At 40.0% G+C, this 14,316-nt stretch overlaps 1 protein-coding gene across 1 annotated transcript in view; it reads right to left on the bottom strand.

Annotated features, from left to right (window-relative positions):
• The window catches only part of HTR1E (5-hydroxytryptamine receptor 1E), a 69,458-nt gene that overhangs the window by 1,520 nt on the left and 53,622 nt on the right, over positions 1 to 14,316 (bottom strand). The window lies entirely within an intron of this gene.

Genomic DNA, 14,316 nt, shown 5'->3' with positions numbered 1-14,316 from the left:
CTGGAAAATAGTATGCTACTGGTTAATGAATGAAAAAGCCATATTCTTCATGGACATACATACACTAGCAAATGTAAAATAGATAGCTAGTGGGAAGCAGCCACATAGCACAGGGAGATCAGCTCGGTGCTTTGTGACCACCTAGAGGGATGGGATAGGGAGGATGGGAGGGAGATGCAAGAAGGAGGAGATATGGGGATATATGTATATGTATAGCTGATTCACTTTGTTATAAAACAGAAACTAACACACCATTGTAAAGCAATTATACTCCAATAAAGATATATTTTTTAAAAAGCCATATTATTTTACCTGGAAGACAAAATGACAGTATTTTGGTATTCATAAAATCGTTACATATTTTTGATATAATTTTTTTATTATTTGAATGTAATCTTCATCTTTTTTAAAAATTGAAGTATAGCTGGTATACAATATTATATAATGTAGAGGTGTACAATATAGTGATTCACAATTTTTTTTTTTTTTTTGTCAGTGTGGCATGTGGGATCTTTTTTCCCTGACCAGGGATTGAACCCGTGCCCGTTGTAGTGGAAGCATGGAGTCTTAACCACTGGACCTCCAGGGAAGTCCCGTGAGTCACAATTTTTAAAGGTTATACTCTATTTATTGTTATTATAAAGTATTGGCTATAGTCCCTGGGCTGTACAATATATCTTTGTAGCTTATTTTTTATTTTATTTTATTTTTATGTTTTTGCGGTACGCGGGCCTCTCACTGTTGTGGCCTCTCCCGCTGTGGAGCAACAGGCTCCGGAGGCGCAGGCTCAGCGGCCATGGCTCACCGGCCCAGCCGCTCCGTGGCATGTGGGATCTTCCTGGACCGGGGCACAAACCCGTGTCCCCTGCATAGGCAGGCGGACTCTCAACCACTGTGCCACCAGGGAAGCCCTGTAGCTTATTTTATACATAATAGATTCTATACATAATACAATCTATTATGTATACTTCTTAATCCTCTACCCGTATACAGCCCCTCCTCCCTTCCCTCTCCCCACTGGTAACCACTAGTTTGTTCTCTATATCTGTGAGTCTGTTTCTTTTTTGTTATATTCACTAATAAACTTCATCTTTACATTATTATTCAAATGCTAGATTTTTAAAAAATTCCCAAACTCTTTATGAGGAAGACATTATCAAATTTTAATTCTATCTTGCCACCCAAATTACTGCCTTATTTAAATTTATAAGGCTTTTTACACTTGGAAACATATATTCACATAATATCACGCTTTAAAAATTCTGGGACCATTACATTAAAGGAAAAATTATATTGTTTATAATAAGAAGCCTTCAAACCAGATTTAAAGTTTCACAGCAAATATTTAACTTCAGAGATATTTTAGTGTCACAGTGGGATGGTGCAATTTCGTCTAATTATTTCTGACATTTTACGTATCCCACTGTGCCTTTCTCTGGAGAAAAGAGAGAAAAAAGCATATAACGTCACTTTGATGTTTATGGCAAATTGTTCTCAGAGTAATACAGTAAATTGACTATGAAACAGAATGATCACCAAGCTCAAAGATCTCTATATTTTTTAAAATGTGTTTAGTTTTGGTTAACATTTGTGTTTATCTATCCATCTATCTATCATCTTTCTAACTACCTATCTGTCTTGTCACCTGTCTACTGGAACACTGTCATTAAGCTGGGCAGTCAATGAGATAGTCAGTGACATTTACTGAATGCATAGCTGTAAGGAATTTTTAAAAAATAAAGTCAAATATAAATGTATATTCATGAGAATAAGTCAGTCAAAATCTGCATAGGAATATTCATGGCTAATGACTATTGGTTAGAACACAGATCAAATCTGATTTGACTCTATGACATTAGGTCCAGGAAAACTTCAGAGAAATACTGGTGTTTCAGCAGTTTTAAGAAGGGACATAGATTGTTGTGGATTAAGCCCAACAGACATACTGACTTCAGCGGAGGATGAGGGCAAGAGCAGCTGAGACATGTGTGAAATGGGAGTGAAGGTGGGTAAGAGGTCTTTGGATAAAGTGGAAATTGGAAGGCAGTGGGCAGGAATCAAAATCTCCAGTCTGGATGAGATTTAGCTCTAAATTTAATTTCTCCTGTTTATAGGGCAAAAACCAAGAAGAGGGTAAATGAGGATCATTTATCTTTTAGACACAGAAAATGAAAGAAAATAATGATGATTTCCCTAAAGATCAGAAATGAGGCAGTTATTTTTAAGACAGTCTGTATCTTTCTTCTGCCTCTCTGTTTCTATGATGTTTTACAGTGTTTCTGTGGATGTACCTACCTTTTTTCCTCCTTTTTTTGGCTGCATGGCACTGCATGTGGGATCTTAGTTTCCCCAACCAGGGATGGAATCCATGCCCCCTGCAGTGGGAGCACGGAGTCTTAATCACTGGATGGCCAGGGAAGTCCCTGGATGTACTTCAGAAGTCCACTTTTGAATGTCTTGTGTTTCTCTAGTTCTTTCAGGGGACTTGTGCCATCAACAATTCCTTCTTTCTTATAAATGGAATATTTTTTTCGCCGCTGGTACCTTTCCCTCCTTTTATAATCAGTTTAAATGTGCATGTATATTTGAGACCAGGCTATAAAACTGAAAGAATATGGGCTCTGGAATCAGACAGACATGGGTTCAGATCCCAGCTAAGCCATCTACTAGCTGCTTGGGGCAACTTCTCTACATTTTTCCTGGTGTCTTATGTCTTTATCTCTCCATTTTGACCCCTTTCTGTTTAATAACATGAAATAAAGTTGTTTTTTTCTCCAAATATTAATCCTTAGCTATGTGTTTCTTGGGTTCTTGAGGTTTGTGGGGTTGAGTAGTTCTCAGTAAAAAGGCTTTTCCACTCCGATTGTAAGATTAAGAGCATACAGTAGCATGAATAAGGGACAGAAAACTTTAGAAATTTCAATTTGATTATAGAGGCAATTAGGAAATGCATTAATTTTGAAAGTGTGCAGTAAAAAAATATCAGAATAATTTCAGCTTCATAAAGCTTTTAAAAGCTGCTCTATTTAGCTGAGCTCCCATAACTCCTACTTGTAATTTCTCTGGTGACACTATTTTGCTCCTTATTTTGTAACTATTTATTTTTCATTCCCCTCATCAGACTGTACATTTCTGGAGGGTAGGATGTATGCCTGATTCATCTTCTTAGCTTTAAATTAAATTAAATTTCTAGTTAAATTAGTAAAAACATTACGGTTTGAGGGGACTGCATTGTCAGCTCTTTAATGTGACTTCCTGGTTTATTTGTGCCTGAGCCTCTCAGAGTAGAAGTTTTCTATCCTTGTATTGTCAGCCACCCTAAACTCCTGCACATATCCAACTTGCCATCTTTCATCTGTTTTCATTTAACAATATATCTTGAAGTTTGTTCCATAGCAACACATGTAACACATTCTTTCAGATGGCTGGGTAAGATCCCCTGGGGGGTGATGATAAATTGAACAAGTGTGGAGAACTGGGCTTTGGAGCTCTTCACTGTTTAAAAAAATCAGGTAGGTAAGGAGGAACCTGCAGATCAGAGGACAAGAAAAGCTCCTGAGGTGGAGGAGAACGAGGAGAGAGAATTCCATGCCACGACCATGTGAAGGAAGTGTATTAAGTAAGAGAGCGTGATCCATTGTGTAAACACTGCTGACAGACTGTGGATGGGCTGGGCAATCCGGGTGACATCCATGACCTTGACAAGAGTCATCTGGTGCCATGGTGGAGTTTACTGAAAAGGGGAGCAGAAAAATAAGGTGGTGGATGTGGAGGGAAATGTGGAGTCAGGGTTCTTTTCTTTTTAAGATGAGAGGTTGTCTTTTTAAACCAGGCTGTTCATAGTTTTCTTTACTGCTACATTCAGTATCCTTTGTATTGGGCTGGGGAGCATTTGTGGAGTGAGTGAAATGTAAAAGAGGAAGCAGGAAAGCCGTAAGGAGGAGGCTCGAGTCAGTCAGTGGGGCCTCGGGACACCAGGTTAAGTAGAATTCCCTGAGCAATTTAAGGGATCATGCTGGGGGCGGTGAAGGGGCCAGAGATACAGCCATATTCAGGAAATGACCCAACCTCAATTGTCTTGGCTTCCTTTTATAAGAAAATAACACAGTTGATAATCACTACCAACTCCTTAGGAGGTAGTATGATTTCTAATTAGAACAGAGCTTGTTACATAGCACCTGAAAATCTCTTAAGCATCTTTAGCTTCTCACATAGTGCTGGGGGAGGGACTCTAATAACACTTCAGTCAAAACACATTCTGCAGAACCAAGGCAAATACTGATAGCAACACACCAAATTTCATTAGTCCCCTGGAATGGAAAATTAACTGCAGTAATTGTAGCTAAAACCAGACATATCCTATCAGGAGTTGATGCAGGAACATCTTGGGGGGTTTATAACTTTCAGTTTCTGCTCTAATTATGACATGGAAAATACCGGTGCAGTCCAAAGCCATATTTAAATAGTTTTTCATTAGGATTATGAATAGGAGAGAATCACTCTAAACCAAACAGCTCAGTGTATGCTGCTTCCATTTACCGAGATGCTTCAGAGCCTCTGATTTATACTATCCCAGTGATGGTCAGAGCACCAGTCACCAGAGTTATGAGCACACTCAAACTCCTTTCTAATTTTACCTTCTTATCTAGTCTCCTGTTGGTTTTAGATAACTTGCTATAAATATTCTTTCATCTCTTCTTTGATTGTTTTCATTTTGCCCTAATTTCTTCAAATCATGAAAAAAACCCTCAGTATGTGCCAATTTCTTTTTGTTATTTCAGGAGTGACAACTTGCCTTCATATTACTAATTTTGTCTCCCTAACTGTTTGTTAAATCCACTTCCTCAGCCTTCGTAAAGACTTTTCTTTGCCTGTCCAGGGGAAAGGAAGGGTGGATAGTAGTACGTTTCTCAATTTGACCTTTTAGTGGGCGCAAAGGAAGAGGGAGAGGAGATTCCAGAGTGTGGTGTCCTTTATTCTCTTTTTCTTATTTATTTATTTTAATTACGACTGGGACATGACATGTGGTTATTATGAGGTTACTATACTCATAACAGGAAAACATTATCATTGTAAAAATTCAAGTGAAACAGAGTACGTAGTTTCGGGAGATGTTTATATATTCTGGACACAATTCTTTTGTCAGAAGAATGTTTTGTGAAAATTTTCTTCTGCTCTGTGGTTTGCCTTTGTATTTTTCTATGTAGCCTTTTGATAAAGCAGAAAACTTTAATTTTGATGAAGTCTGTGGTCCATGTTTTCTTTACGATTAGAGCTTCCTGTGTCCAAAGAAGGTTTTTCTAACCTCAAAGTCACAAAGATCTTTTTTTTGTATTTTCTTTAGAAGCTTAATAGTTTTAGGTTTTATGTTCATCTTGGGAGAGGTCATCCAGAGGACATGACTGCCCGTGAGCTGGACCAGAGCAATGGGAGGCTCCTCACTCCATCCCCCATCCTTGGAATGCATGTTCTGCTCACAGTTCCCACAGTGGGAGCTGTTTTCAAGGATGCAGCCTTGAGAGATTAAGGTGTTATTGAGACCATCTGGACGGTATACATGACTGGATCCAGTTAAGGCCTCCATATAAACTTTAAAGATTCTGGTAGACAGGTGTGGAGATCTATTCATCTCGTGAACACTTGAGACCAGCCTCATATGTAAGTTCCCTTCCTTAGTAAACCTCCCACCTACCCATCTGGAGTGGTCTGCCTCTATCTTTGGCCTCTCCTTGCCCTCTGTGTATGGGGGCCAATTTCAGATTTCACTCCGGAAGTTCCTGAATTTGCAAACCAACAATTGGTAAGCCAGTCAGGAGACTGGAGAAGTGGGTTTTAGGAAAGCGGCATCTGTGGGGGAAATCCCGAATTGGCCATTGACTCTACGTGGGGAAGGGTGACCTGTATGTTAGATGCTTGTGGTCCTCCACATGAATCCGGGGACACCCTGGAACCCTGGCTGGCTTAGTGAGCTTGTTTGAGGAACTCTGCATGGTGCACTGCCCCAAAGAAGGGAAATGAAGGGCTGACAGTGGGCTAGTCTCTACTGTGGCAGTTCACTGGCCACTATGCCCAGCTAGAGATGGAAGCTCAAGTAGAAGTTGGAAGAAGAGCTGAGGTTGGAGAAGAGTGTGCAGTGTCCACTAGTCTGCTAGCTTCCAGGCTGGCAGACAAAGTGGGAGAGCAGAGTAAGAAGTTAGAGACTTTAGTGTGCTGGTTTGCAAAGCTAGGAGGGCACAAGCTGCTTACGATTAAGGTCTAAGCGTGGGACAAAGCCTGACTGGGATGCTAAGAGGTGGAATCCCTGGGAAAGGAATTTGAATGAAGAAGAGGATGTTATGGTGATTGACATTGAAATAGATGAAATGCCCCTGCTGTTTGATCCCACCGATGGTTACAGAGGGCAAACCATTATAGTCAGGAAGTTCCCTTCGACGTTGCAGATTGGGCGTTCTCCCCACATCAACAGAATGGGCCCATTACATTGATGATATAATGTTAACACATGAGGACTTGGCTTTGCTGCAGGACACTCTGCAGGGCTGGAACCTCTGTGGAGGTGATGGACAATGAACCCACAGAAAATTCAAGACCCAGGCCCTGCCATCAAGTTCTTGGGAGCCATTTGTTTAGGTAAGATGTATATTGTCCTAGAAGATTTGACTGATAATGTACAAACCTACCCAAACCCTAAGAACATGAAAGGAATTCAAGTTTTTATAGGGATTTGGAGGTTTTGGAGGTTTTTACTCCCCACCTGGCACAGTGCCACCATCCTTATACTGCCTGGTAAAGAAAGGGCGTGCGTGGGACATGGATCAGAGCAGCAAGCCCCCTTTAAGAAGGCAAAAATACTAGCGAAGCTGATTAAAGCTCTGGGCATCTCTCAAGCAGGGCTACCACTGGTGTTAGATGTGCCTGTAACCCTGGAAGGTATGCGTTGGGCACTGTGGCAAAGACAACAGAATACCCCTAAGATATCTGTCCCAGCTCTAAAAGGGGGCAGAAACCCGATATAACCCCATAGAGCAAGAGCTCCTAGCAATATGCACATTCCTCCAGGTAGAACCTCTCAGCGTATACGGTAAGAACTTCCCTTCCTATCAAGGGGTAGGTTAGGATGTTGCTTTCCTTCTCCCACAATCCCTTGTGCCCTTCTTTTCCAACCCCAGACCAGCAGGATGGCTCCTGCAAAGAAGGGTGCCGAGAAGAAGGGTTGGTCCACCATCAACAAGGTGGTGACCAGAGAATACACTATTAACATTCACAAGGCATCCGTGGAGTCAGTTTCAAGAAGTGTGCCCCTCGGGCATTCAAAGAAATCCTGAAATTTGCCATGAGGAGATGGGGACTCCAGATATACGCATTGACAGGAGCTATGCAACACACTATTTCTTTTTTTTTTATAAATTTATTTTATTTATTTATTTTTGGCTGCATTGGGTCTTTGTTGTTGCACACACGCTTTCTCTAGTTGCAGTGAGCGGGGGCAACTCTTCATTGCGTTGCGCGGGCTTCTCATGGCAGTGGCCTCTCGTTGTGGAGCACAGGCTCTAGGCACACGGGCTTCAGTAGTTGTAGCACGTGGGCTCAGTAGTTGTGGCTCGCGGGCTCTAGAGTGCCGGCTTAGTAGTTGTGGCGCACGGGCTTAGTTGTTCCACAGCATGTGAGATCTTCCCGGACCAGGGCTCGAACCCGTGTCCCCTGCATTGGCAGGCGGATTCTTAACCACTGCACCATCAGGGAAGCCCCACAACACACTATTTCTTGTTTCTCAACCTAAAGTAGGTTGAGCAAAACCCCCCCAAAATATGTACCTGCAAACCTCCCTCTTATAAACATGACCTTGGAGGCGGTTGGAGCGGAGCCAAGTGGTCTGAGACAGCAATACTTTGCAAGGTGGAAGCTCAGTAGGAAACCTTAGCTCTGCAGGCAGCTTAAATGCTCATTTCCTTGAGTCTGGTACAAAGGCACACTGCACTGCAGAAGACTTAAGAGAAAAATGTGTGCACAGCACAGGAAGGAGCCCAGATCTTCTCTGATGAATTGAGTACTTCAGTCGTGTCATTAAGCTGGATCAAAAAAAAGTCATTTCACTTAAAAAAATTTGCTAATACAACTTCAAGCACCAGCTAGCTTAAATGACAGGCACTTCATAAAGTTCATTTTTATTATTCTCAGCTGAAAAGTAAATAACACTTCTGTGGGTGCCCTTCATATTAAAAGGCTTTATTTGCCCGCAGTAGAGACTGTTTATTGACTAAAACCTTATCTATACTTCACAAGACAGATTGTATTTCCCCATCACCTTTCAAAGAGATGTATCCAGTCCATACAGGAGAAAGAAAAGCAGTCTGACAAAAGAGATGCTAACTGAAAGAGCTCCCAATGACAATGACTGCAAAAGCTGGGACAATATGAGCAGTGAAACAAATAACACAGTATTGGATTATAACCCAGAAAATAAAATAAATATCCATGAGTCCATACTGACATAAATAAATAATATAAATAAGCATCAGCAAAAATAAATACTGTATAATATCACTTACATGTGGAATCTAGAAAAATGATACAGATGAACTTATTTGCAAAGCAGAAATAGAGACACAGACATAGAGAACAAACTTATGGATACCAAGGGAGTAAGGGGGTGGGTGGGATGAATTGGGAGATTGAAATTGACATATATATACTACTATGTATAAAATAGATAACTAATGAGAACCCCCTGCATAGCACAGGGAACTCTACTCAGTGCTCTGTGGTGACCTACATGCGAAGGAAATCCAAAAAGGAAGGAGATATATGTATATGTATAACTGATTCACTTTGCTGTACAGCAGAAACTAACATAACATTGTAAAGCAACAATACTCCAATAAAAATTAATTTAAAAATATATAAGTATCAGCTGCACTTTTATAAAGGTAATTTCCCCAAAACAAGAGGCTCCTGTCCTCTCAGGACCGAGTCATAAGTGTATACACATATAAATTGTTGAATAAATAAGTGCTGAAGACACAAATCTTCCTTAAAGAAGAATTCCAAAAAATGTAAGTACATATTCCCCCCTCCAGGAATTGGACCTTAATTCCCCACACTTGAGGGTAGGCTAGACTTAATGACTCACCATTGTAAAAAGTAGAGTAGGGAAAGGAAAAAATAGTACCTTTGTAGAGGAGAATCCTGGCAAGCACTACCTTAACCAAGTGATAAAGGTTTACATCCCCAGTGATGTCATGTGGATATGATATACTCTGATATGATGTAATGAGAAGGGCACTTCTCCATGGTATTCTTTCCAAAAACCCATAGCCCCAGTTTAAACATGAGAAAAGCACCAGACAAACCAAGATCAGGAGTCATTCTGCAGGATACCTGGCCAGCACTCCTCAAGACCATCAAGGTCATGAAAGAGAAGCAAAGAGTGAGAAATTGTCACGGGCCAGAGGAGATGGGAAATGCGACAACTAAATACAGTGTATGTCCTGGATTGAAACAGAAAGAGGGCATTACTGGAAAAACTGGTCGGATCCAGATAAAGTCTGGAGTTTGGCAACAGAGATAAGACTGGGAACGGCAACAAAGCCTCATCTCATGTACCAGTTGTATCACTGGCTGCATGGACTGCTGTGTTGGATTTTCTAAGGTTGCATCTGAACTCAGCATGACAGTGCTGTGAATGGCAAGTGTTATTTGCTATGGGTGTGGGCAGGGGCTGGAGAGCATGCACCCTATATATTTGCCTTTTCTTGGTCCTATATTTGTTTGTTTACTTTGCATTTGACTGTCTTGCCTCAAAAAGTAAATGTGTTTTGATTTTCCCATAGTTATATTATCTGACTCCCAAACTCACAATATTTACTTTGTCAATTTTTGCCTAATTTCCTTTTTCCTTCATCACTATTATGCTTATTAAGGGGGCCAAGGGAACTTTGTATGTTTCTTTTTACTCCTGATGAATCCTCTGAGTTGCTAAGCTATTAAGAGCCACAGTCCCTTCTAGAGTACAGTTAATTAGATTTCACTATTTTCCAGCAAAGTGTTGAAATTGTTTATAGGGATTAGTAGCACTGATCAGAACTTAAAAGGGCACTGATATCTCTGCAAATATTATAGGATTATATATTTTGCTTTCGAAACTGTTACAGGTGAGGTACTTCAGATATAATAGGAAAAGGAAATAGTTTCACCTCATATAAACCCCAACTCATGGGTCCTGGCTGCTGGAGTGCTGGACTGAGGATTCAGAGGTGGTAACCAGACTAAGCAAGAGTGTTATGACTGATTAGTGATCAATCACTAGTAACTAGTCTGGATTGGTATCTGAAAAGCTAAGATATTTTTATTTCCCTAGATTAAAAAAAAAGTCAGTGTCCTTCCAAATGGCAGCAAATGTCTTGAGGACCATCATTTTGATTCAATCTAATTTCAATTGAGTTCTACCTAGAGAAAAATAAATTCTTCTAATCACCATGTTCATGAATTCCAGCTTTTATGAGAAAAGTGATAGAATTGTGACCCTCCATGCTACTTTTTTATTGTTTATAAGAAATACAGCAAGGTAGTAATATAACTTTTTCCCCTTCTACAACTGCACAGATAGTAAATGACAGCCTTCTAGATGTTGGAAATAATAAACATTACCAGAATTTGTTCTGCAACATGTGAAGGATGCCACCATGAATTTTTTTTTTTTTTTTTTGCCGTACGCGGGCCTCTCACTGTTGTGGCCTCTTCCGTTGCGGAGCACAGGCTCCGGACGTGCAGGCTCAGCGGCCATGGCTCACGGGCCCAGCCGCTCCACGGCATGTGGGATCTTCCCAGACTGGGGCACGAACCCGTGTCCCCTGCATTGGCAGGTGGACTCTCAACCACTGCGCCACCAGGGAAGCCCAATAGGCCTCCTCTTAATTCTATATTGAAACAAAGCTGTCGTGGTTCTGGGCTTATGCCTGTTTTGCTATTTTAAGATTTCAGAACATTTACGTAAAAATCCAAGATTGTGGAAAGAATTTGGACAGATGTCGACAGCGTGTTTTAGTGTTAATCCAAACCTGGATTGAGCCCCTTTGCTGCTAGTTCTCTTTCTAAGACAAAGTATGGTCACTGAATGGCCAGGGCCGTTTCTTGTTCTTAGTATTTTCTTATAGTCCTCACTAAACTTGTCCTAATTTATTAATTCAAGGTATATTTACTGAGCACCTACTCTTTGTCAGTTACCCTTCCACTTGTTGGGGATATGGTGTAAATAAAACAGATAAAAAACTTTGCCTTCCACAAATTTATATCCTATTCCTAGCCTAATTTATTTAAAATAAAATGTTAATTATGGCTCCTTTAGAAACAGACTTAAAAGTGCATTTAATATAATTCCTAGGACAATAAAAATTATGGAGAATGTTTTAACTATATACACACATACATACATACCTCTTTATTCTTCATATGCAAACACTCCTTAAAACTTGAGAGTGGTTATTAAGTTATTAATGTATTTGATCAGATTAACCTAACAGCATTATTTGCATATTTACTATATTATCTCTTATTAGGACAGAAGTAAGTAGTTGTCTTCAGAAAAGATAATACCACCAATGTGTTTGACTTGATACTTTTAAGTAAGAGCTTTACATTTTCCTCATCATCTTTCAGTCACTAAAAATTCCTGATCCCAGAACTTGAGATATGTATATATATTTTGAAAACATATCTTTAAAGTTTGACCAGAAGAACCTAGCAATCATGAAATGTATGTTCCTAATACAGCAGCTCCTAAATCAACACTTTGTAGAAATTACTTATGTCTTAGGAAAGGATTTTCTTTCTGGGTTTTGCTCGTTGTTGAAACAACGGAGTTACATTTTAAGTTAGATCTAAAAAATGGTTCTCTGTTACAAACTGTAAATGACTCAAGTTCAGGAAAGATGAAAGGGAAGGATATTCTTACTAATAGTTTAAGATAAACCCTGCTTATTTATAGAAACCAAAACATGAATTTGCATCATTTCTTTTACATGTTAAAGATGTTTCTGAATTTGCAATGCATTCTGCCATCCTTAACTAAGCTTTTTTACATGTCCCCTGCCCTGTCTCTCTCTCTCTCTCTCTCTCTCTCTCTCTCTCTGTTTTCTCTAATCAGATAATGTGGACTTCACAGGGGAAGTTTCAGGGTGTGAAAATTGCATGGTAAATAGAATATAATTAAGCTATGTGGCCTGATAATGAATCAGTAATATGCTGTATTCCATATAAATTTGACTGGCTTTCATTCAAATTACCCAGTTTCATTCTTTTATTTTTAGAACTTTCATATTTTATAATCTTTGTTCCATTTATTTTCCCAAGAGAGAACGCTCAGTATCTTTTAAATTCTGCACAGATTCCAGACTGGATTTTAGAACCTTAAAAACCCTTTGTTGGGAAGAAGAACAGGTAATTACACGGAAGACACAAATTCGATTCACCAGTCTGAAGGGATGTAGCGTACTCTGTGGGGCTCATCCCAGACCCCTCTCCAGGGCTGACCCACCCCTGGGTCCTCCATCCATCAGTCCTTCTTTCTTCACTTCCTTGCAGGTGAATCTCCTCAGAGGACTCCCCAGCCAAACTTCTGTACACAATTCTCCATCTCAGTCTGTTCTGAGGAGACCGAATCTAAGACAGAAGGGGAGCGGTCTAGGACAGTGTCTCCATTCTTTCTTTATTCCTCAAAGACCAGTAAAGGTGTAAAATTTTCTAAAGCACATTTAGAAGGTAGGTGTTTTCTAGAGAGAACTGAGGTAGGGAGCAGGTTATTTGGACACTTGGATAACTGAGGTAGAAGTACAGAGGAGGTAGATACTTATGGGAAAAAAGTGGTCTGTAATTAAGAAGAATGAAAAGAGATAGGGCTTTTAATGCCTAAAGACAAGCCTCCTGGATGTGTCAGTTGCCTCTGATACAGAGGTGGAGGACACTGTAATTCGAGGCCAAGTTTGGGGCCTGGTTCTCATTCCTGAAGGAGTGATGGATAATTGCTAGAGGGACATGTAGAGGGGCTCAGGGTGCAGAGGCATCCCTCAAGGGAAGAAGGAAAGCTTCATTTTCTATGAAAAACAAATGAAGTGTTTGAGATATAGTGGATGTGTCTGACCAGTATTGCTGGAGACACTGGGGTAAAAGAATGAAGGCATCAGCTCTAGACTGTTAGGTTCAAATCCTGGCCCTATTGCTTACTAGGTTGTCTTTGGTTAAGTTATTTGACTTCTCTGAGACCAGCAAATTGGACTTAATATCAAAGGACAGTTGTGAGAATTAAATAGCGTATGTAACACACATAATACACTGTGTAGAAGGTATTAAATATGAAGGTAATTACTTATTTACCTATGTAAATAGTACCAGTTTGTAGGGAATACTTTAGCCTCAGCAGGGGCTGAATAGCTCTCTCCTCTGTTCTAGGACATTGAAGAAGATATAAAGGATAGTAAGGAGAGTTTCTTCAATGGAGCTGAATTATGAAGTATGGACCTACTCTAGGGCATAAATTATCCTGTCATTCCTCATAGCTTTGTGGAGTCATTACTCAGGCATGTAAATATTTATCTATGAAATGGTAAACATAATTTATGCAATTCAGGGAAATGCCAAGGTTCATGGGAGGCTAGAACTGTTAGACTCTCAGAAACTCACTGAGGATTTTAATGTTGTCCACTGGTTTCTTTATCTGAATTTTAATTTAGAGTATTTAGCATTCTCTATATTAGTTTAAAAGCCTTTCAGAGCCCTCCTACACTGTTGGTAGGAATGTAAATTGTGCAGCCATTATGGAAAACAGGATGGAGGTTCCTTGAAAAACTAAAAATAGAGTTACCATATGATCCAGCAATCCCTCTTCTGGGCATATATCTGGAAAAGATGAAAACTCTAATTTGAAAAGACATGTGCACCCCAGTGTTTATAGCAGCACTATTTACAATAGCCAAGACATGGAAGCAACCTTAAATACCTGCTGACAGATGAATGGATAAAGAAGATGTGGTATACACAGACACAGACACACACACACACACACACACACACACACACTCTCTCTCTCTCTCTCTCTCTCTCTCTCTCAATGGAATATTACTCAGCCATAGAAAAGAATGAAATAATGACATTTGAAGCAACATGGATGGACCCAGAGATTATCATACTAAGTGAAGTATGATATGAGACAGAGAAAGACAAATATCATTTTATATCATTTATATGTGGAATCTAAAAAAGTGATACAGAGCTCCCCTGGTGGCGCAGTGGTTGAGAGTCCGCCTGCCGATGCAGGGGACACGG

The sequence above is a fragment of the Monodon monoceros genome, unplaced genomic scaffold (assembly GCF_005190385.1).
Source record: "Monodon monoceros isolate NGI ecotype Baffin Bay Population unplaced genomic scaffold, NGI_Narwhal_1 Super_Scaffold_15, whole genome shotgun sequence".
NCBI classification, from domain to species: domain Eukaryota; kingdom Metazoa; phylum Chordata; class Mammalia; order Artiodactyla; family Monodontidae; genus Monodon; species Monodon monoceros.
This window is presented reverse-complemented; position numbering and strand designations above follow the sequence as displayed.